The 21,026-nt window shown below is 40.3% G+C and overlaps 1 protein-coding gene across 2 annotated transcripts in view; it reads right to left on the bottom strand.

The window, feature by feature from the left end:
* Positions 1 to 21,026, bottom strand: part of atxn1a (ataxin 1a) — a 95,001-nt gene that overhangs the window by 19,002 nt on the left and 54,973 nt on the right. The window contains exon 4 of one of the 2 annotated variants that reach the window (XM_075450167.1): positions 16,766 to 16,881. The gene's annotated coding sequence lies outside the window, so the exon portion shown is untranslated. Of the gene's footprint in view, positions 1 to 4,885; positions 5,221 to 16,765; positions 16,882 to 21,026 lie in introns of those variants that run through there. The other variant, XM_075450168.1, reaches the window with a different exon arrangement.

The following is a 21,026-nucleotide window of genomic DNA, read 5'->3' as shown; positions in this document are numbered from 1 at the left end:
GCAAATTGCATGGCCTGAACAAGTGGAAACAAAGCCAAGATAAAAACCGTTTTAATAACCATCTAATTTAACCATGGCTCACTGCTAAGAGCTGTACTGCACATCTTTTATAATTAACAATGCCGCATTGCTGAACATTGTCTGCATGATGTGCATGTATGTCACATTTCTATTCATCTCTTTAGGTGCAATCCAGGCTCTTAATGCACTCTCTTTTGCATTTTAACTTTAAGCGGCCACAGTGGAGAGAGATAAGAGGTTTAAAGGGGCAAGCCTGAATAAGCAACCATACATATTGACACCCTCCTAAAATAATGGCCTAAGTCATTTGTCTTTTCTGAAAACTTAAAAAAAAAAATGACTTGGGCCATTATTTTAAGAGGGTGTCGATATAAAAGAAGCCCAAAAGATGGCAGCCAATGACTACAAAAACACTGAAGTCACTTGATAGAAAATCAAGTCCCAGTTTGGCTATTAAAAAGAAGAATCTGGACATTTGTGCCTGTGTGTGTGCTAAAAGAGAACTCGCCCTCATCTCAGTTGCAGAGAGGTTCTGCCAACATTTTGGCACTCTGAATCAGCAGCGGCCAATGGGAAACCTCCACCTCTCAGCTGGCTGACTTAGTTGTGTAACTTCATCACTCAAGGCAGTGACATTAGATGCAGGTGACTTAGCTTTTCAGTGAATGTGTGTTCAAGTGTCAGTTTCAGTTTCATATATATATATATTGCTGCACACACACTACTGCTGCGGTCTAGCCAAAAAGAGATGCGTGCTCACTTTAAACTCCTTTCTAGCATTAAAAGTTGAAAAAAAAGGAAAAAAAGTTTTATCTTCAGAAAAGAAAACAGCACGAGTACACCATTTAATAATGAGGGAAGAGACCAGGAGTGTCGAATAAGGAATTGAGGAAGTTATGAACAGACGCACAAAGGTAAAAATGAAAGGAGAGCAGAGGTATGGAAAAAAAAAAAGCTTAAGATGCAGGGGAGGCAGAGAAAGAGGCAGGCTCAGCTGACCTACATTACAAAAAGAGAGAGTATTGCTTTGCTGAAACTGACACTTGAACACACATTCACTGAAAAGCTAAGTCACCTGCATCTAGCTGAGCTTGCAGCGTGTGTGAGGTTGTGAGTTAGTGTGTGGATATCATATGACCTGTAACCCAAGCAGTATGCCCTCCATGTGCCTTAGACTCTTTACACAGACACACACACAGACACACACTGACAAACGCACAAATCCACTTGATGCACACTGTGGACAAAAAAAAAAAAAAAAAAAATGTGGAAATGAGGGGTGTTGATAAGAAACTAGAACTGTTCACTCATTCACTGTGGTGCCATCATTCTGAGGCGTGTACCTTATCTCCGTCACACACAACCATGTTTCATTATTCAAAAGAATGCTACATTAACTTAGCCTCAAACTAACTAACAGTAATGGAGTCCTCTTTGTTATGGCGCCAGCACTGCACTTTGAAAGCCACTAATAACTTGGGTTGTTTAATATAAAAGTCATGAAATGTTGACGTTCAAAGACATAAACGCTGTATTGTCTGTTATGCAGTGTGTCTCAAAGCATTTGATACCATCTTCTGACTGAACAGCCAAAACAAGAAATACAGATAAGTACATTCTTTTCATTGTGTTTGCACTAAATGTGTCCAGCGCACTCCAAGTCTGTGCAAAAGTTGAAGGCACAATAAGTATTTAGATTCGGATTCATCACACACTGTTCTCTCTGACATGGACGGGGTTGTGATTGGACCCCATTTTTCTTCAACAACCCAAAACATAGTCAGAAAAAAAGAAAAGTTCTGTGAAAGAAAATATAGCCCCAACAGAGCCCTGATCTTAGAGTTATGGTATCAGTCTGGGTTTATGTGAAGAGAAAAGATGCTGAAACAGCCAAAGTCCACAAACAAACTGTGGCAAGCTCTCGAAAGCGTTTGAAATAATCTGTGTGCCAAGAACTTGAAAGATATATGTGTAAATGTATGTTGGCTGATATTTTTGTGGCATCTTTATGTAAGCTGATTAACTATTTATTCTTAGAGTATGCTTTCTTTATTTCTTACTAAAACTAAATGTGATTCTGTATATGATGACACATCCTACTGAGCGATGAGCTATGAAAAAAGTTGGAAATGGTAACAACAAAGAAGTTTCTTTTCCATTTAATAAAGACAACGTCTTATGTGTTTCTGGGGAAATGGGTTCAAATAGTCAGGTTTGCTTTATAACCAATTCCTCGATTATCTTGGAGTGTCCTGAAAAATGCTTGGACAGTTAAGGACCACAGTTCTTCATCTTCGATTGTGTATGTAAGGGTTGAAAATGTTGATTCAGCATCTTTTGCCCTCCAGTTTCCCTGTTATTTAATCTTCACCAGGCCAGAGTGTGTTAGCCATATCTGAACAAGTTAAAAGTGTGAGGCACAAACGGAGTTTCCTGCCCTAGTGATCTTGAGTTTCCTGGCGATGAACTGTCTTGTGTTTTCTGCCGTTCTGTTGTTCCATGTACAAAATGTGGAGCATCACTGTGAACTTGTTCTCAGATGCCTTTATCCTGCATTTGGTATCTGCTTGTTGGGACTTGTAAAGCTTAACCTTTATCGGTAAAACGATGGTAGTGCTTATCATCGATAATTATCCAGATGTTGATTAGTGTTAGCAGGGTTGAAACTGGAATGCTGATTTCACAGCCATTTAAAATCTTTTACCTCCTACAGTTTTTGTGTCGACTCAAATCTCCCATCAGACATTCTGTATGTAGTAAGTCTGTTTCGTCTCTCGCTGTCTGGCATTGAAAGCATTGGCAAAGACAAAAGAAAACAGCGATTTTTACTTGCTGGCACTGGTGGCTGGTGAAATGATTGATCAGACAATTTTCTGCATCACCGGCTGTACCAATTGTTTTTGGTGTGCAAATGTAACTGCACACAGCACAAACCATTTTATTTTTCTTCTGGCCGGTAACCACACCCTTCCCAAAGCACTGAGCAATGCGAAATGAGAAATTTTCGTTAAGTGATTAATGCACCGTCTTCATTTACTGATGTTGTTAACAATCTAAAGGTACACTGCTTCACTCTTAGCAAAAGTAGATATCCAGGACTTTATTTTAAACTCAAGGTTAGTATAAAAAAAATCTAAAATGTTTGTCCGTTACTCCTTTTTTTATTTACTGAGATGAATAAAAAGAGAAGAAGGCTTAAGATCTGTGGAGGATATATTGTAATTCTTCCCATGTCAGATTTCAAACTAAAACCAAATTAAATCTGGTGCTCTTTACTTTTGGGTTTCCCAGTGACAGGGAGAAAAGGCCCCAGAGCCCAGTGTGGTTCTGAAGGAAATGTAAACCCATTTATTTGCTGTCTGAATTGGCAGTGTTAACAGGACATTGAAGTGATGCCTTAGCAAGCTGGTAGTTGTTATAAATGAAGCCTGGACTTGACTAGTGGTCCTATATGTAGTTTCAACCAATTATTTCAGATAATTTTGGTTCCCGATGCTGGTAGAGCACCCATTCTAAAGTGGGAGTGAAAAAACTGAATTCTTAGAACTGTGATTGTCCTGCTGTGCAATAACAAAATGGGGTATGACCTCCCAAAAGTTACTATGAAAAAGTTCCAAGAGTTTCAAACCCTAGTTAAACGTTTTGGCAACCGAGAACTAAACTGTTGTCTCCGGTTTTGCCAAAAGATATCCAGCAGCTCTCATGATTTGAGCATAATACCATATGTTGCTTTGTATTCCAATTTGAAAATATGCTTATTCATCATTACATTTTGTAATATAATAATTAGTCATGAAAAAAAAAGAGCATCTTTGCTTTGTTTTTACAACCAACATGCAAGTATTTTGTACCAATGCCTAAAAAATACATTCTGGCATTAGGAAACTGGTGAGCACGGCCTACATATGTGCATTTGAGTCTGCATGTGCATGATTGCCCAGTCATAATCATAATCATGATCAAACGGATAAGTTCAACGTGATGCGTTATCTCACTGCTAAATATAGTTCCACTGGTAAGTACAGAGTTGCTGCAGGCTTTTACTTCTCTGTGTCTGTCAACTTCTCCATTTCTTTAGCTGTGCTTCTTTCTGTCAATGTCTTTTTTTTCGTCAGTGTAGGTGTGTGTTTGCATGTCTGTGTTTGCATATGGGCAAGCATATGATGAGCATCCTGATAGACTGGGAACCTCAACAAGGCTGACACTGTAGTCGTGTCATCCTGTATTTGTGTTAATAGCACGCAAACAATTTAAAAAAAAACCTGCGCACGTACAGGAGTTTGGTCAGATAATGAGAGCAATGGAGGATCAGCCATCGACAGAGGAGTTAGTGAAGCTGGGGAAGAGAAGAAGGAGGAGAAGCTGAGAAAAATAGCAGTACGAGAGAGAGATAGTGAGACGGAGTGGTTCAGAGTTACACAAACAAAGAGAGACAGAGATGGAGAGAAACAAATGACTGAGAGAGAAAAAGAGAAAGTATCGTTCAGAAAACAAACACTTGGGCAGTGTTGCATGACTTGCACTTTCTCACCCCTAAACAGCCCTGAGGGTGGTTGGAGATGGGGGGAACAGGGGTGATAGACAGTAAGGGAAAGCGAACAGAAGAAGAAGAATGAGAAGAATGTGTTAGGAGAAGAGAAGAAGAAGGGTGCCAGAAGAAATGTTTCAGGAAGACAGCCAAAGAAGAAAGACAAGCAAAAACGACTGTAGGAAAACTAGGGCAGACGCAGTATGCACTTACAAATGACATACTGTGATAGAACAACACAAGCGTTCAGGACACACATAGACACATGCCGACTCTTGCTTGCTCCTGCGCACACTTCATTGAGAGCAAGCACAAAACTGTGTGAAGTCTACTTACCAGGGTAGCAGGAGTAGCCCACTTCTGCAGCATGCTTTCTCTCCCTCTCTCATTCCTTTGCTCTCTACTGCTCAGCCGTGTCCCTTGCAAAGCAACCCAAGTCTTTCTCCGTCTCCCCCTCAAGCGGAAAATCCTCAGCAGACTCGGAGCACTTGTGCTACAAACTGCCCTCGGCTTTTCTCAGCCCCCAAACACACACAGCAGATACTCACACACAGCCAGAAGCCCTCTCCTAAATCTAGAGAGTGAGACAGGAAGCTCCTTCACTACCACTGACATGCAGCACACAGGTGATCATCCACATCACACACACAAAACTGGGAGCACACACTCGTACACACCCACAGGGAGGGAGTCCCGCATGCAGAGCTCCAATGTGTATTATGCAAGGGGCTGAATGTGAGCCAGAGCTCTCACACGGTCTGTCCTACACACACACACGCACACACACACACACACACACACACACACACACACACACACACACACATACACACACACACACACACAGAGGCCCCTCCCACCGTTTTCTCGTCCAACTTCATCAGGTATTCATTCAAAAAACACACACACGCCAGCTGGCTGCACGCCCAGAGAACGCTTACAAGCAGAGAAAGAGAACGCGAGAGGGGGTGGGAGGGTGTTACAGTGAGAAGGGCAAAGAGGGGGACGGTGGGGGAGATAAAGGGGGAGGAAGTGAGCGGCAGAGATTAGAGAGACAGACACAGAAACAGAGAGAGTACATGAAAGAGTGGCATGGAATCCACACATACATGCACACAAATATGCTTGTATCTATCTATCAACAGCGATCTGAAGTTTTTTGCCGTCTGTTGGGAATAGCAGGAAATGCTCACATCTAAGAGGTTAGAATCACAGGAGCTAGGCATTTTTGTTTCCTGATAATGAGTAATTATCTTTTTTTTTCTGTCAATCAAGAGGAATGAGGCAAAAAATATCACCAATATACATATTTAACATGTCATAATACAAAAAGTGCATATCTATATACCTACCTTGACATGGCATACAATCACAGATTGAAACACACACACATTTGAGTTGCATGCTGCAGCACGCAGAATTTGATCAATAATAGAAATAAATAAGAATACCAACTTTCTTTTTCTTCTTTTACAGATAAAGTAGGTTTTATACTCTGATTCTACAAGCCTGCACTTCCTGCTTTTGACCACTAGATGGCATGACTGATTGCTAGAGTGCAGCAGTCTATTTCCGTTAGTTAGCTGACCTAGTTAGAAGACCATTTGAAAGTAAATATAGATGAAATGTGTTCTTCAATGCTAAGAGATGTAGTATGCACAGGGAAGAAACAAGCACCCACTCATGAGATATTAAAAACACACAAAAGCTTGAACAGCTATCCTTATTGGGACAATGTAATAACTTCTATTCACTATATATAACCGTAAGAAAAAAACATAACCCTTAGATCAACCTCAACCCCAACCCCTAACCTCAGAAATTTCATTTTTGCCACATAATGACTGATCCTTAATCACTATAAGGACTACTGGTCCTGACAAGGTCAGTGTTATACCAAAAATGGTCCTAATAAGGGAAACACACTCGCACACAAACACACACACACACACACACACACACACACACACACACAAAATCGTAAATAATTCCCAAAAGACTGAGTGGGTCCAAACATGCACTAAAATGACATCCTGTTTGTACTGGTTGGTCTTCCTGTCAGCTTGATATCAATCCAGCGTTCAACATCCGATTTTCATGGAGAGTTTAACTATTGCCTGACTGGAGGCATTTAAACTAATCTGATGTTAATGTGGAGTGAAAGAAGACACAATATGTACCCAGAAAGGATCAGATGAGTAGCATGATAGTGTCTGAGTTGCCTGTCTTCTTTTTTATAGTATTTATATTAAGGTATATTAAGGTATTTCTGAAAGGAGGCATATGAGCTGCTATGGTTTCCCAGTGATCATTTGATGATAAAGCAAAGTAGAAGCACTCTGGAAGTTTCCTATCTCGGACTTTCTGTGAGTACCATTCCACTTGTTCAGAATTATAGTTTGTGATTTGCTAGAATGCTGAAAACTGCAAAATGCACTTTCATGTTTCTAAAATAAACAAGAAATTTCTTCAGTTACTTTCACTGGAGAGTGAAGCAGTTTGGGAAAATATAACATTATCAAAGTGTTTATCCAGTTTTTACAACCTTGTCTCTCCCCTTTATTATATTCGACTTTGTTTTAAATCATTCTAGCGCATTGTGCTTTTGCAGAAAATAAATGATTAGTTTAAAAGAATGGAGTGGAGAAAACAAGAAATTAATAAACTGAAGAAAAAGATAAGAGGAACTGAATCAACGCATTTGAATAAGGCGCAAAGAGGAAGTCAAATAAGACAGAAAGAGAAGCTTTTTTTTGTTAGGTGACCTCAACATCACAGCAACACGTGTCTGTTGGGTTGGCAGCTCGTTATAGAATTTCTCTGCATCTAATTATAAGCAACTCTTGTGGGTTTGTTTCCAATCTACCATCATGTGAAAGCAGCATAAGAAATTTCACCTTTTCACAAAGTCATTTTATGTCCTCTTTGTTTCGTTGTGCCGTTTCAACATCGGAAACGTTCCCCGTCTGGTTAGCACAGGGACACACTTCGATCACTCAAGACAACATTCACATCAGGAACGATGCAGTTCAGTTACAGATGTAATTCCTGCAATTCTCCACGATGGACCTATGCAACTGCTGCCATTTGTTTACTTTTAGCAAGATTATATAAAAAAACACTACTAAGCTGAATTTCATGAAACTTGGTGAAGAGTTGCAGCAAGGCCAAAGGAAATACCGGATTAATGTTGATGTGGATTGCACTAACTTCTGCTAAAACTACCAAATAAAGCATTGGCCTTGGCCAAATTTGCTCTCTCTATATGCTTTTGTCTCTTTTGTGATGTACCTCCCCTCATATTTTTCAGTCATACTTTTAAGAAGTGGCATTCCTTTTTGAATTTATCATAAATCAAAGTGAAGTTGTATTCTTCAGCAGTAATAAACAACAAACAGAGAGAATTAACTCCCTGTATGTGTGTATTTCAATCCAATACTGCGATGATACTCTTACTGGTAGGTCCATCAAGATATGTGGTAGATGGTGCTATTCTCCAGCTGGAATTGTGGAAGATAGCACAGAAAGGCTGTATGAATTAAAATTGCGCCAGTCAAACCTCAAATGGAGAATGACAAACTGTGAATAACACGATCCAAGTGCACTGATAAAGAAGACAATGGAAATGAAGACGTTTGAACAACTCAGATTACATCTATTTGCTCTTAGAATGCACACAGTTTCCAAAACTTTTCTGAGGTCATTTGATTTGCTCTATGTCATCATTTCATCACCGAGACCGATTCCTTTGTATTCATTCACATTAACAAGCTGTATTGGGTTTTTCACCCTTCCACAAGTTAAGGATTCTTTTCCAGACTTTTGTTGTTTCCATCCAGCTGTTATTGTATGGAAATTGGAAACATGCATAAAAACAGCTTGATGGAAACAAATAAAGAAACCTGAAGTGCACTGAAAATTTACAAAGAACCTTATTCTGTCTCTGCCTTCTGCAGAGTAAAGAACAGTCTCAGTCACTAAGGAAACTGATGACAAGCTTCTATATATACACACCTATATACAAATCACAGACTCCTCTGCCGTCTCCCTCGCTCTCTCACACACAAACACACACACACACACACACCCCAACTCTCTCAGTCACCTACGCAAACCACACTGTGGTTATGACAACAGCAACCCTCGTCTTCCTACACACTCTTAACCAATCCATCTCCCTCCGTCACTGTCGGCAAAAGCATCAGCTCTCTGGTTTTCCAATGTCTCTCCATCTGTCTGTGTGTGTGTGCAGGAGTTTGCGAGACAGCAGGTGTACAGCCGTCTAATGGTCACATACCAAACACACCCAAATGATCACAGCCAGACAGGCTTTATGAAGGCACGTCCTTACTGCGGTTAAAGCATGTTCATGCAATGTTTACGGACCAATATAAATAATCTTTTGCAATCGTGTTCAACAGTATCCACTGAACTCCAGGCCATGTACACACCCCACAAATATCTTTCACTGTTTCTCCACCCCCACCCCACATCTCTGTCTCTCGAACAAACCCTCTGCCAGACTGTGTTAACTCGCTGGCAGTGTAGTGTGCTACTTCAGCCCAAACCACATCCCATTCACAAACCTACTAATCCACACACACTATTAGATCCCTGAAAGTCACACACACAAAGAATGTGCATATGTGTGTGTGTGTGTGTGTGTGTGTGTGTGTGTGTGTGTGTGTGTGTGTGTGTGTGTGTTGGGGATTAGGGAGGGACTGGAATGGATGGGCAAATCACTGCTAAGCTCCTCTATTGCTGTATAATCCTACCGAGTATACACACACAAACACACACACACAATATGCAAACATGCATTCAGATGTACACATGCGTACAAACTTAAACTAATGCCCTCTCATTCATATTTACACAGGAATGAAGCATCTATCTGACACCAAGTCACGCAAACAATGGTAGTCATCACTGACATGCAGACTCATGACGGTAGATGTCTAACACACTTATAGCAAATGCAGAAATAAACACTGAAATATTATTCAAATTGTTGTAATTTTCGGTAAATTCCTGTTGTAATAGGAGGTGGTTGGAGGGACAAAATATGACGGACGAAGAGACAAAACTGAAGAGTGGAAAGTAATTAAATCATTCTACCAACACATTCTCATTTAAAATATGATCCTAACAGATCATTGGTAAATACATTTTTCTAAGATTATTCTCATTTCTGTAATCTCCAAAATTGCACTAACCATATCTTTGTTCAGTATCTTCACTTTGGTCACATTTCTTTGGGTAATGTGAAAGGGCTTGCTTACCTCTACAGTTATCCTCCGGCCTGAAGACGTAGCCGTGTTTAAGACTTAACGAGGTAACCACAGGTTTGACCCTGGGATGGGTGTCATGTAGGTGGCTCGTCCTTAAAGGAGTACATTGCAACGGTAACTTATCCTGTCAACATAACCTTTCGTGGAGCAGCTTGTTAAAGGTAAGGGTAATAAGCACCTAATGACCAATCAATTCTGTAAAAAAAAAAAAAAAAAATTTAAAAATGGGAAAAGAAAGGTCATGGTGCGCTGAGAAGGAATCTTTTCTCTCTCCATATTTTCTAAAGAAAGTTAGAAACCCTGTGGCTTTCTCTGATAAACATCTACATGAGAGACATCTCCAACAGAAATTCATGAAAGAAGAAAAATTAAAACATCTGCGAGTACATCTTTTTTTAACACTTTGAATGAAGTCTGTTGAACAAGTTGCAGCCGAACAATAAGGCTGAAACTGTCCTAAGAAAACACATGAATTCAAGCCCCTGTTGTGATTGCAGGCAGATCTATTCATGCCTTAGCGATGGGGGAGTGATAATCAATAGGACTAAGTGTCTGTACGTTTATTGCCAATTTTCCTTCCTACGGCTGCTGCCTTGATCCAAGATTAGATCAAATATTTGTTTTGGATTGTAGTTTGTTCTTCTAGTGATAAATGCACGCCTCCAGAACCATATTTGGTCATCTGGTGTCATTTTCATGTGAAATCACTTAAAGCCAGAGCAGGAAAACTGGGGTCAAGTTGATATCTTGAGTCATGATCACCATTACTGTGACTTAGATTGTCATGTTTAGTAAGGCAAGATCATGAAAAGATTACCAAAGAAGGTTGAAAAGCTCCTGAGCTAGACTGTCAACTTCTTGTTTGTTTTTTGTTTTTTTATGGGGGGCAGCTTTAGTTTTCATTCAGTTTACTCTTGCCACCATCACATTATTGTTTCCAGTAAACAATACAAGCTCTGATAAACCCACTGTACACAACAGTACATGCTCTTCACCAAACACTACAAACTTCTATTCTTTTAGTGGACAGAATGAATACAACTACAACACTGTATTTCCTGGGGATGTGAATGAACAACTCCTCTGCTTATTAACCACAACAATGGGCCGTAATCAAGGCTAAGGGCGGTCCAACCAAATATTAGAGTGTGAAACTTTTTATTGGGACGGGCAGTGTACAGTCCTATTGGAATAAGACATTCCCCATCATTATTTACATTTTGTTCAGTATGTATGATTTTTCAACATGTCTTACTGTGCAACCTCGCAGCACACCTATACACTCCATGCTTCGGGTTTTTCATGTCAGAGGACATTGCCCTAATATGGACACCCTTCCTCAGTCTAAAAAGTTCATTTTAAGAGTACTTTACAACCAATCCTCCTCTATGTTTATGGCATCTCACATTTGTGTCCCTCTGATGTGTTTTGTGTGGGCGAGACATGGCGAGATGCAAAACAGAAAATCAGACAGATGACATGAGTCAGAACATTTCTGAGCTGAATCAGGGTAAAAAAAAAAACAGGCAGTGTGAGACAGGTGTGAGATGAGTGACTCCGGAGGGCTGCAGGGAGCACAGCGCTCACACTGTTAAACAGAACAGCTGTGGTGACAAATGTTAGCATGCACACTACACAGCACCCTAACGCTGCTCAATTTTCTTGTTGGAAAGCACACACTCTTTCTTTTCTTGCTTGAAATGTAGTAAGAAAACTAAGACATACAAACGGATTTTTGTGATGGTGCATGTAACTATGCATACCTGGGACAGAGAAGTATTCTGCTGTGTTCGCCGAAGGTGAACTGCCATGCTGTAATGGGGATAGGCAGAAAGACTGGCACTAATATGTAAAGCACTTTGAACTGTTTGTACATGAAATGTGCTATATAAATAAATTTGATTTGATTTGATTTGATAATTGGCATGAATGGGCATGGCAGAGGGCACTGTGTGGATGAAGGAGAGGTGAGCGAATGCTCAGCATGTGTCCTTGTCTGTGAATAATATGTTCCAGCATTTCAAAAGGCACATGGACAAAAATATCAGACAGGCAGCAGCACCAGTTGAGCACACATTCGGTAACACATTCTGCTCCACACAAACACACATCCAACACCCCTGAGACTCAACAGGACAACATGCCGTACACGCCGGAGCCATATACAACCCAGCCATCATTTAAACAAACAAATTCCACAGCCAGGCACAAACAGGCACAGCACAAAAGCAACACACGCTACAGGTGTGTGCATGCCGCCCAGCACCATTCCTACTGCTAAGGTCAAAAGTTGCATGATGAACACAACAATACTTTGATTAAATACTGCCTCCCACATGCATGTCTACTCAAACGAACCATGATGATTGTTATCAGTTTCCCAGAATGGAACGTGGCATCAGTCTGATGAGGAATTTCATAACACTGATGTTTAAATTTACAGGCAACTAAGGGACCGCAATTCATGTTGTAAATCTGTGATCATTTGGATATACTGAAAAACGAAGGAAAGGAGGGGGAAAAAAGACATAAAATAGCTATTTTAAAGTTTTTCTGTATCAAATTATAGACGCTAACTTCTTTACTCGCTGAGCAAGTAACCAGATGCCACAACGAAACACAGTAAAATATTTGGCAATTAACACTACAAAGGAAATTTCATAAAAAGGAGCTTGAAACTGTTACACACATAACAAATGGGGAAACACTTTTATGTCCACACACACATATTTGGTGGTTGTAGTAATCCATGAATTCTTGGCTGTGAATTATGTCCCTTGTGAAATTAAACATACTTCAATATGAGATTCATAAGGGGTGATAAACACTAACTGTTAGCTGTATTAAAACTAGAATGTAGACATATTGTAATAGCAAACTGGCTGAGTTGCACTTTGTGTTGTTCTTCGAGCTCAACTTTCCAACCCCTCCTGACTTTAGAAATCAGTTTGCATTTGGAAGCCTCTTGAAACATTCAAGCACACACACCAACTCTCCATAATGGATTTAATGGAGCTCAGCTTCACTCCAACATTCCAACCACTTAAGACCTTGTGTAGAGAACATCGAAAATAACAACAGACAGACTGACCACAGGGTTTTGTCATCGCTTGCCTCACTTTTCCAGCTTTCTGTAAACATCATTATTTTGAGTAGTTACAGAAGGAGAGCAGTTTGAGTAGTACACAAGGAGAGATCAGAAAGTTGTGTATGCTTACTAAAATCTGACATATTCATGCAAAGTATTCTTGTAACAGTCTCAAAAATGGCAAAAATTCACAAAATCGACACACAGAGATGACTTGATGATTGCATGTATCATCATGAGACCCTGACCCCCCTTTCATTGCCCAAAAGCTTTGCTTTGCCTTGAAGACCAACATAGTACGATGGCAGTTAAGACTTTGCAGTGGCAGAGAGAAACAGAGGGAGGGAGAGATGAAGAGGGATGAGAAGAAGAGTGAAGGTTATGAGGAGCTGAGGAAAAGCAGGATAAAGGCAGAAGTGAATTAGGATGACAGTGATGTCACTGTGTGGTGGGAGTGCAGTGAGACAGGTAAAGAGACAAACAGGAAAGAGATATTGAGAAAAAAGACTTGTGAGATCTGTCAGCTGATACAAATCATGCAGACAGCCTTCCACTCCTTAGGCAATTGATTTGAGGATATTGTACAAATGCTGTGCATGTGTCTGTGTGAGTGAGTGACAGTGAAACTCTGGCTTTGGGCCTCCAGGCATAATCTAGTACTACAAGTAATCTCTCTCTCTCTCTTGACAAGGCCCGATCTCCTCTCTCAGTGTTTGTGTGTGTGTGTATGAACACGCATGCAGATGAGACAAGAGAAATTGAGGCGGAATGAAAAAAAATCTAAATAGAATTTTTTTTTAAAAAGCCTGTATGTGTATATGCTTCTATTACTGATGTAACTTCTTTTCACACAACATAAACCATTACATTTCAAGGTCTTGGTTAATGGGAGAGATGTAGGGATTATGGTTTAGTCAACAGGGAGAGAAAAAAGAGAGTCAATGCAACGTCCTCTATGTGTCTGTGTGTGTTTCAAGAGGACAGCATAATGGAATGCTTTAGTTCAAGACCTGCCAAGAGCACTTTTCCCATACGCCTGGGAGCCAAGACTTCCCCAACCAGCCAAGAATAGTATTGACTCTCTCTCACCCACACTCACACAAACACACAAGCACTCACACTTCTTACTGTTTGGATTTGAGAGAAGAAGAAAAAAACGTGTGAAGGGCAGTCTTACTTAGAGCAGCACAGTGCAAGAGACAGAAAAAGGAAAAATATAAGAAAAGGACTTATACAACAGGCCGTACAGCGCACTCCCCCAGCAGAAGTACGCTTTGTTTTTTTTATCAATATGACACAATATTAAGGCTTCATTTATTTGTAATGAAGACAGACATGAAGGGAGGCAGAGAGAGCAGCAACATACATTACAACAGGGAAACTGCAGCGTTCCTCAAACTTGCTTCTTCCTGTGGGGTAAATGGACCTGTTGTCGCTGTAAATGTATGTGTCAGCGCGGGTGAGTGTGTACACTTAAACAAGCATGTTTACAATGAGGACCAGAGTATAATCCCTATTCCCTCTGCAGAACACCAAATGTGGATGGCAGTTGTATACCTTCACCAACCAGGGGACTTTAATATAAACCAGTGAGTGGGCTCCATACCAAATGTGAATATGCACACAAAACGGCACATGCCAAAAGATAATGAGATTACTAAAACATGCATATCTACATGACAATGTTGTCTGTATGCATTACACTTCACCTGGAAATGTGTGCTCGTGGATCAGCTTCATATCCCGCCCTCCTTTCTGGTGAATCATAGCAACAACAACAAGGGAGACCAAGAAAAGGCTTTGCTCTCTAGCACAAACAACAGGGTGCTTGCAAGCCAGGAATCTTTGTGGTCCCAGAAAAATGGGCTCAATCTTAATTCTTGTTCATGTAGTCCCCAAGCAGCACCAGTGCACCCATCAGGTAAAATTGCACACTGTAGTTTTAGCATGTGTACAACAACCAGGATTACTCATTTCACACCTTGCCAAAGTGATTGCATAAGCGAGTGGAATCCCACATGATGTGGTATCATTTTGAAATGGGAGTTTAATATCTTTTTTTACCCCAAGCTTAGTTAATATCATGGTTAGGACTCATAATGTGGATACGCAGGGTTAGAAACGTCACTGGCTATCACATTATGTGCATACTTGTCTTCCATGTTCTGTATTCTATATTTTATTTCTTTAATCAAGAAAAACATTTTCTGCAGTACTTGGTTTTACTTTCTGTTCCATTTTGTGACGCTTGTTCCCTTTTCTTTTCATCCTTTTCAACACATCTGCATTACTTTGATATTCACTTCCTTCAGCATACTACCAGGGTTCCTTTGTTTAGAGCCAGATTCTTGTCATACCTCCAGGTTCCTGTTTCTTTTGCCTGTTAAAGTCATAATGCCTGTGGTCATGTCTGACACCAGCACTTATTCACAAAAGCAGACTTCATGAGAGTAAGTTATTACAAACAATAAGATAACATCAGTTTTTCCACATACAAATGACCTTTATCTGAAAAAAAATTGCATCACAAAAAGAATCAAAAGATTTCAAAAGCTCTGCTTGAAAAGGGCTTGATTAAAAACTTTTGCCGTTTACATCGATTCTTATGACTCACTGGGGAAATAAAATACAATGAGCAGAGAGACCATCCATCAAATAGAAGGCCTGTGTTCAAATCCTTGACCTCACGTATGTGCTTAGCTGAAAACGTCTGTTAGATAATCGGCAGCCGCTCCAAAGCTGCTATTCTGTAGCTGACCCTGCGATCTTACTTCCCAGTGGAAGGTGGTGGGGAGAAAATGTCTACTCTTGGGATCAATATCAGCACAAAAGTGGTGAATTTATACAGCAAGTCATTCAGAGAAACTCAACCACAATTGCACTCTATGGCTTTGTAGTAATTTGGAGAATTTCAAAGAAATGGCAAAAGATAATCAAACGCATACTCAAAACATAAATACAAGCAGCTGGTAACCACAACACACACTCCTTGCTTTCTCAGGCTTTCATTCCGACAGGAACATCCCTCACTAACTGGTTTCTAAAGGTGTAACATATTGAAGTATATTGTTGCTCCAAGAAAGAGTTCAGACGCAGAACAACAAACAAATTCACTGTCACTCGACAAACTAGGACTCTCTTAATCTAAAAATGAGTCTCTACCAATCACAGCTAAAGCAGTAAACAAATTCAGTTACCCTTCGTTAGCCGAGTCTGAGTGGCTTTATTTGAGAAACTGAAGGATGCCTACTTATCTCTCTGGTATCCCTTGACTCGAAGGCTTCAAAGAGTGGGTGAATGAATAAATGATGTACCATATTGTTTTGGTCAAGTCATTATACTGCATGACCAATAATGAGGGTTAGAGGAGTAAGCCACGAATGTGAACCCAGTTATACTTGTGATGGGCTGCGGTTCAAAGCTTTAGAGGGGAAAAACTGAGCTTATGGGCTGCCACTTCACTCGCATTAAAATGAAATGCACTTAACATGCATCTGTGCCGTGGCCAGGGTGATGGGTTTATCAGCAAAACAAGGCTCTTGGCTATGAAGAGAACACAGGGCTGGAAAGTCCTTGATGCCAGAACTAATAAAATCAGATTAAACATGACAGACTTACAGCTTTTAGCTTAGGATAGCAATGTGACAGCAGTTTGTCAGTAATGATTCAGCAGCGAGCAGTGAACTGTCTTCAAGCTTATCAGACACGATGTTAATTCTAAAAACATGACATGCAGAAGGGGCCCCAACTATTAATAAAAACCAGCTTACTTATCCATGTCGAAAAATCACTGTGGTAAAGATACAGTATGCATTATCAGGACAAGGGCACTCTCACCTCATTCAACACAACTGCTCCAGACCCCCCTGGTTTGTCAGCAGGTGGCACATCCCATGGAGAGGGTTCCAGACGATCCTCGGATGCAGTATGTGGACTGGGCAATTCAGCACTCCCTGGTGAATGAAAACAGCAAAGGTTGCATTAATCTTCTCTGCAGTTTTGAGTGTAATGTTATCGTAGACATGACACAATGATTGATAAATACTAATAAGCCATAACATTAAAACCACCAACATGTAGTGTACTATTGCTCATCTTGTTACAATGCCATGTGCCGCAGGAAAAGCCTGCATCCTCAGATTCCTGAGAATGGCACTCTAACATTTTCAACAAACCTCAAGGTTTTTTTTCCAGACCAGTCACACCCCCAACGTGGCAAAAGCACTCCTCCAGAGAAGCAGCTTGTCCAAACAGGAAGAAATTTGCCAAGCAAAAACGGGCTCAAAGAACAGGTCAAAAATCAGAGGTGAGTGTTCACCCAGACCTCACCTCACCGCAAAAAAACCCCACAGGACTCAAAGAATCTATCTAGGAAAAAAAGAGATCTACTCTATATAAGACTGGCGGTCATAGTGTTGCGGCTGATTGGTACAGACCGTGCTTTAAGAATAAACAAAAGCAACACATAGCAGAACGGTAACTGGACACACAACTGAGCATGCATCACAAGGTCCGTCAGTGGAGGCAACCGATACCACAACTGTGATTCATGAGAACAAAGCCGGATACTCATATCCTCCCTCAGAGCTGTGGATCCAAACAGGCATCAGGCAAATCTTTAACACGATGAAGCATTGTTAATTCACTATAATGCAACGCCTCTATAGCCTAAAAAAAGGTTGATACACATCAGTGCAAATGATGACGTGACCTGTTATCTAAAAATGTGAAGGGTATCTGTTGTTTTACAAAAAAAAAAAAAAAAACTTTAATGCATATTCAGGTCATTAATATAAAAAGGATCTGTCATGCTTTAAAATAAAAGAGAAGAAAAGAATAACAAAACTCCAAGGACATCTAATGTGAAACAAACTGACTTAGCAGACACCCACACACCACCTTAAGAGACAGACCAGCTGATTGTCGACAGTGTATACACACACTTTGGGACTAATTAGGCAGGTTTTGTTGAAATGATGGGAATGATGTTACAGGGGGATATAAGACGCATGTTCCCTGCTGTTCAGGAGCAGCTGCAGTGTGTGTGTCAATGAGGATCTAAGGAATGTGTGTGGGGTGCCAAACATCCTACTGACCCATTTCTTACATGTGTCACAAAAATAAAAAGCTCAGGAGGCAAAGGAGTACGCGTGTGTGCAGCAGTCTGGTGATGTACTGCAGCTTATAGGAAACCGAGGTGGGAATTATAGTATGAGTGATATATTAGTTACAGTACAAGGTGCAATTCCATGCACAGTTTTTTTATGTTGTGCATGAGTCTACAAGGGATTGAGCGGTATTTCAAACATGAAATATAGTAATGGAAGATGGGGCAGAGAGAGAAAAGAGGAAATATCTGGTGTCAGACATGAGAAAATCAATAGGATTCTGCGGTGGGTTTAAGTGTTGCATCAAGCTAAAGCCTGTATATGAATCAAAGTGTCTGAACAACGAAAGGAGCAAGGTTTGAGTTAACTAAAGATGTTTGTAATGTGCGTATGTAAAGAGGAGGCAGAGGATAAGGGGGAAAATATGACTGCTGAGGCAATGGATTAGCAAATAAAAACTGGCGAAGGAATCCATCAAATTGTATTAGAATAACCAAGGGATTGAGGATTAACAATAACGGGGCAAGAGATAGAAATAGTGAAAGAAGAAACGGCAGCAAAATGAGAAACAGCTGAAAGGATTTTGAAGCAATTCAAAGCGACGAAAAAAGTAATATAGATGGAAAGAAAAGGGAGGACAGAGAAGTAATGCAGACAGAGAGGAAGAAAGAGGCAATAGAGAGCCATTGAGACAGAAACAGATGGCAGCAGAGAAGAGGCAGATAGAAACTCACTGGGAGAACAACCCTGGCACAGCCAGCGAGGCGCAGCAGGGAGTATAAAAAGCTGAAAAATGTCTGCATGAAGGGGAAGATGAAGACAATGAGAAAAGGGGGACAAAGTAGGACAGAAAGTGAGAATTTCCGTTGAAAAGTCGAACAACTTTTAGAAGAACACTAGACTGCATCACAATGTAAAAAGTATTCCATGGTGTTATGAAATCTTGAAGTATGGCTTTAAAACTCACGGGACATACTTTATATTGTTAAAAGGACACTCGGCTAATGTGATGGGTCAGCCAGATGTTCACAGGTATGTGCTGACGCTCCAGTGGCTCAGAACACTTTTTTATGAATGGTTGTGGTTCATGTGAAGGAAAAGCCACAGAAAACTGATAACCACAATCCCAAGGCCTAACCACTAGCATTTCTTTGTGTGCAATACTGACTTGGTGGCTAGCTGGCCAGGGAGCAAACCATCAATCCTGCAATTTGGTAGAGGAGTTCATTTATTTCTGTTTCATCCCTGGAGCATCATCAGTTTGTATTAGTTAGCTGAGAGTAAACTGACCAATATACCACAGCCACATAGCAAAAGTAGCATATTTTTCTTGTTAAATCAGTGTCTGACTGTTTGAGAATCTTTTGGGTGAGATCTGATAATACGTGAGAAAGCCATCTAGAAAGTTGGAGCCACAAAGCAAGCCTACTTATCCAGGGTGATCGGAATAAACCACTGAATCTGAGCTTCAAGTGCAGCATCTGAGGAAGAATTTAGTTTACAGTTTAAAGCTTAGTGCTCAATGTGCACTCCAGACAGAACAGGTACTGAACTACTATCTTGCATGACTCTAGAGGTTTTTATAAATCACTCATGTTTAGATGGTTTTCAAGTAGAGAATGTAATCTTGTCCTCAAAGAGATGTTTTTAAGCCTTGTTTTAAGGATTGTCGACATCTTTTAAAATACATAAATTAGAGCAAGATGTAATTAAAAAAAGGAAAATTAATTAAGATAAATTTGTGTTTAACTGAAATATTACAAATTAACTAAATATAAGTGAATAAATTAAAACATATAGTTAGCTCCACTCAAAATTGAAAGAAAACTAGGAAAAGACATTTTGAACAGATTATGTACAGATTTGGTGTAAATATTGTATTAATACAGGTATTATAATGGGGGTGAAATGGAATGCTTAACTCAGGTTGAATTTGGAAGCTTTTAAACTTACAAAAAAAACGAAAAAAAAGATACATTTTTGTCTGATATCACAACAGAAATTGAAGTAAGAAATTGAAGCAAAATGTATCTCCATCGCAACACATCATACCACAGAGCACATTTTTGTCTCTCCCTCACACACACACACACACACACACACACACACACACACACACAAACAACTCAACATATTTTATCTCGATCCATCAGGCCCCATCAAGAAATCAGGCAGGCTAAATTAGTCAGGAATGGTTCGGGGTAAACCACATTAAATGAGCGACTGATTGAATATCAGAACAGAGTCGAGCGGCTAGCTCCTGTCTGTGTGTGTGTGTGTGTGTGTGTGTGTGTGTGTGTGTGTGTATGTGTGCATGTGTGTGTCTATCTCTCTGAGTGTATGGCATATTCATGCCATTGTGTCTGTTCAAAACCATTTCGCTTTAAGTTTTTACATTGTCCTGAACCATAATTACACTGCATCACAGTCATTTAGCTTTTGTTGAACGAACTTATTGCAGCTGATTTGGAGAAAGTGTGTTTAACTTCCAGACAAACAAAGGGAACATTTAGTGCAGACAGCACAGGTGAAAAATCAAAGACTGTGGCTCTCTATATACAGCTCAGCTCAGCCAGTGATCATGTGCCTAAACTGAACTGCTGTTGCGTCCCGTCACAGAGGGTAGTGGGATCATAGCTGTGCATGTGTGTTTGTGGTGATCTGAATCAAATGCTCCCTAAGTGCGTGTTTTTCTGTGCTCGACTACATTCCCATGTGCTTACACCACAAATACGGTCAAATACTGTGATGTCTTCTCAGCCATCACTTCATCTGTTTGAGAGATTGCATTCTTTCTCTTCACTATTAACCGAGTGTATCGAAAAAGATGTCGTTCACCCGCGACCGCCGTGGTTGTTGCCAGAATCCCTTGCTTATTTGCGCAAGTTCTGTGTGAGAGCAGTACTTTTCGAACTTTGTTGCAGACCGTGGAACCATAAGCACTGGGTTCACTGGTCAACATCAGCAAAAGCATTACCCCGAAATACTAC

Source organism: Odontesthes bonariensis, chromosome 18, assembly GCF_027942865.1.
Source record: "Odontesthes bonariensis isolate fOdoBon6 chromosome 18, fOdoBon6.hap1, whole genome shotgun sequence".
Lineage (NCBI taxonomy): Eukaryota > Metazoa > Chordata > Actinopteri > Atheriniformes > Atherinopsidae > Odontesthes > Odontesthes bonariensis.
The sequence above is the reverse complement of the archived record's forward strand: the minus strand, read 5'-3'. Positions and strand labels throughout refer to the sequence as shown.